Consider the following 4,114-nt stretch of genomic DNA (forward strand, 5'->3'; position numbering starts at 1 on the left):
GACGTGATGGTTTTGGCACATGCGCATTACACAAAACGTTCATAGAACATATGTTTTGTGGTTACCTGAGCACGTTATTTAAAGTTTTACAATTCTGTTCAAGTTGAGGTTGTTGTAACTCATCTTATTGTGTGGTGAGACACTGCAATTTCACAGAACATGATTTTACTTGTCCAATTTCCAAAACGAGCTCTCTTCAATCTCCGTTTCAAATCCATGTTGATTTGCGGGTAATCACTGTATCCACTCAATCTTACTACAGTTGTAAGAAAACACCTGTAATGCTGTACAAATGCATGTGTTTTTCAAGCACATGAAAGATTGTAGACAGGTAGAGATCGCCACTTGAGTGCCAGACAGACTCTATTGTAAAGGGAAGGCAGGATTATGTGTTATATTTGAGTTATTATGTATTTAAATGACCAGTCAAAATAACCCGATTTTGGCTATTCTAGGTAAATGTGTTTATAACTTATTTATTTTCGTGTTTATGCAGCTAAAACGCTGTAGGCATGTTTAATACATATAGTTAGGAATAGTCACGAATGGGTATATACGCAGTGTATTTTGGAACATCGTATAATTCAAATTTGAATAACCAAAACGGTCAAATTGACCGGCTCTGCGCTTGTAGTGTTAAATGTGGGTGTCATATCGTGGGCCGCACTTCCATGTGTGACGGGCCGCAGGTCGAGAACCACTGCCCTATTCAGAACAGGTTGGTCAGATAGGACCAGAACCAGTGCAGACCCAAAGAACAGAGGACGAGCGTTAGGCAGACAAACCCCAGGGCCCCAGGGCCACAGGTTAGTGCTTTCCTGGAGGTCTTTAGCTCCCCTGTATAATGGACCATTCTAGAGAGATTCCCCTTTGCAGTCAATATCATCAGCTCAGCAGTTTGCCAATACAGATCCCTGGGGAGGTGGGGGCTCAAATCCAGGACCAGGGTTAGCCACCCCTAGCATAAAGCAAAACATTACATGTGTTTAAATGGTTGAAGTCAATACAATGATTAATGAATTGATGTATTTATTGAGGTGGCTGTGACAGAGCGGTTATAGAGACTATTGCGCTCCTTCACAGCAGCGTCTCTGTTGCTTATATTAAGTTATACTAAGGTATGCTGAGCTGACGATATTGAGGTTTTTACTAAAGAAAAAACAGATAACATGCCACAGGTTAACAACCAGTCCAGTCAAACCCTAAGAGAGATCAGGATAAATGAGGAGGAGGTAGTAAAGGGACTAGCAGAATTAAAAACAAACAAATCACCTGGGCCAGATGGTATATTTCCAACAGTACGTAAAGAAATTATGTAAATGATTGTATTAATTATTTCTAAATAGCACTGGTTTCACTGTTTTTGAATGTTTTGCTGGTTTTTTTATTTGTCAAATGCATTGACCGTTATTGTTCTTTTAAATGCATCAGATTGTTTTGATAGTTTTTTATTGTTTGTTGTTTTTTACATTTCAGTTATTTTGACAATTTTTTCACCATTGCATAAATTAAATAGTCTAAAATGTGCTTTTTATTATTTTGTCTTGCTTTTCAAAGACAAAATCAATTACAAAACTACAATTAAAAAATATGTATTTAAGACTGAACATTAAACACTGTGCCAACAAAGCACAATAAATAAATTAAAATAAAATAGATAAATTTATATCTGGCCATCTTTGAACCCCCCTTCTTGAATAGCCTACTGTGAAAGCCGGCTTTATTTAGTTCAGGTATGTCAAAAAAGGGCGGAGATACAAAACAAAAACAAAATCAAAAGCAAAAGCAAAAAGTGTCCACAATCGGGGTGCTCCGGGCAGACAGGGGTAATAGATTCAGTCCACCTTCTTGTCGGTTAGCTGCTTCCGTCGGGGAGGGAGAGGGATTAAATAAACAGGGCACAGCCCACTTTATAGCGAGACACTCCTTTTCAATGGTGCTATATTTACGCTCCTGTGCGATAATTGTTTGCTTAGATAGAGGACGGGGTGTTCCTGACCCCCAACACTCTGGGACAGGACCGCGCCCACTCCAACTTCTGAGGCGTCGGTCTGTAGAATGAAAGGGAGAGAGAAGTCAAGGCATTTAAAAAAAGGGTGTTGGCAGAGGCGGTCCTTAATCGCCTGGAAAGCCACCTGGCACTGCTCCGTCCACTGGACCGTATCTGGAGCACCTTTTCGCGTCAGTTCGGTCAGGGGGTAAGCCAGGGTGGCAAAGTCCGGCAGAAACTGGCCATAATACCCGGAAAACCCCAAAAACTGCCGAACTTCCTTTTTGGACTTAGGAGGCGGACAGGAGGCAATAGCGGTCTCTTTGTCAACAACTGGCCATACCTGCCCCCCTCCTAAGAGGTACCCCAGATACTTGGTCTCCCTCCTCCCAACTGTTCACTTGCCCGGGTTTTCCGTGAGCAGCGCCCAGCCGATCCAGCAACTCATCCACACGGGGCATCGGATAGGCATCAAACCTAGACACTGCATTGAGCTCCCTATAATCAACGCAGAATCTAGTGCTGCCGTCAGGCTTTGGCACCAAGACTATAGGGCTACACCATTCCGATTGTGACTTTTCAATGACTCCAAGCTCCAACATCTTCTGCACCTCTTCATTGACAGCCTACTTTTTGTAATAGGGGGTGCGATAGGGTTTGACACACACGCAGGTGTCCAGTGCCGTGTGGATGTGGTGTTCAATGAGAGGTGTGAGCCCGGGTCGGTGAGAAAAGACATGCTGGAAGCGGCACAATAAAGAGTGAACCTGCTGTTTCTGGGCGTTTGTTAAATTGAGTTCAGTGCGAACCTCAGAAACAGCGGCTTCAGACTCTTTATTGTGGGGGGAACTAGAAGCACCCAATGCTTCCTCCTCTCACCACTTCTTCAGCATGTTCAGATGATAGATCTGCTTTTCCCTCCCACGATCCGGGCGACACACCTCATAATCAACATCCCCTAAGCGGCTTGTGACCACAAAGGGTCCCTGCCACTTAGCCAGCAGTTTAGATGTTGAATTTGGGAATAACACCAGTACCTTGTCCTTGGGTGAACGATCGTAACCGGGCTCTCCTGTTGTACATGCGCTGTTGTCGCTCCTGGGCCTGTAAGAGATGCGACTGTGCAAGTTTCCCCAGTGCCGATAGCCGATCTCTCAGGTCCAGGATGTGCTGTACCACAGAGGTCTGGGAGGGGGCGGTCGCCTCCCAGTCCTCCTTTATTAAGAGTGTAGAAGGGTTTTCTGGTCTCCAGATGGAGGCGTGGATTCAAATCCCACTTCTGACAGATTGATTTATAGCATCACCAGTGCTAGCAATTGCAAAAGTGTTCTTTTCACACTTGTTTAATGCATTTTGCAGCCATATTACATAAACATGAGCAAATGCCTGGCAGAGAGATTGCTTTTGCTGGCTGGTTAGCTCAGTTGGTTAGAGCGTGGTGCTAATAATGCCAAGGTCTTGGGTTCGATCCCCACATTGGCCAAGGCCAATCCAAGGTGCTTGTCCGTCTAGTATGAGTCCTGTTCTTTGAAAGTTTGAGATGAAACTCCCTGAAGGCAAGCGTAGTAGTGCACTTAAGCAGTGGTAGGATCCACAAGACTTCATCAAGCCATGTCAAAGTCGGCCATCTACATGCACATGGGAAAATGTCACTTCTCTGCTTTGCTTTTCTCAGAACAATTCATTTGCATTCTGTCCTCTGATTGTTTCAACTCGTGGGCTCCTGCCAATTCCTTATTACACAGACTTGGAGAGGGAAGCAAAGCCAGTGGCTTCAAGAATCAACGCAAGTTTCATGAATGGCACATCTAAGCCATGGTGCCAACCAGACATTTAGCTGTTGGTCACCTCGACTCGGTTGCATAAGTGTTGAAAGTCACGGAATCCCGCAATTCTGTGGCCTCATTCTCAAGGCTATCTTCTATAATACACCTCTCAAAAAAATAAGAGAACACGTAATCATCACAGCATAACACCAAGTCAATAACACTTCAGGCATATCAATCTGTACAGTTAGGAAGCCTAAGCGGTTGTGAATCACTGTCTCCTTTTTTGGTGCAAATGAAAGTGACAGCAGGTGCACCGGAGAGAGGCAACAGCAAGACAACCCCAAAAAGGGAATGG

General features: G+C 44.2%; 1 non-coding gene across 1 annotated transcript; it reads left to right on the forward strand.

The window, feature by feature from the left end:
* The first annotated feature begins 3,399 nt into the window (after positions 1-3,399).
* Positions 3,400-3,473, forward strand: trnai-aau (transfer RNA isoleucine (anticodon AAU)). The gene has a single exon. It is a non-coding gene; the product is annotated as a tRNA-Ile (tRNA).
* The last annotated feature ends 641 nt before the right edge of the window (positions 3,474-4,114 follow it).

This window comes from Amia ocellicauda, chromosome 12, assembly GCF_036373705.1.
Source record: "Amia ocellicauda isolate fAmiCal2 chromosome 12, fAmiCal2.hap1, whole genome shotgun sequence".
NCBI classification, from domain to species: Eukaryota; Metazoa; Chordata; class Actinopteri; order Amiiformes; family Amiidae; genus Amia; species Amia ocellicauda.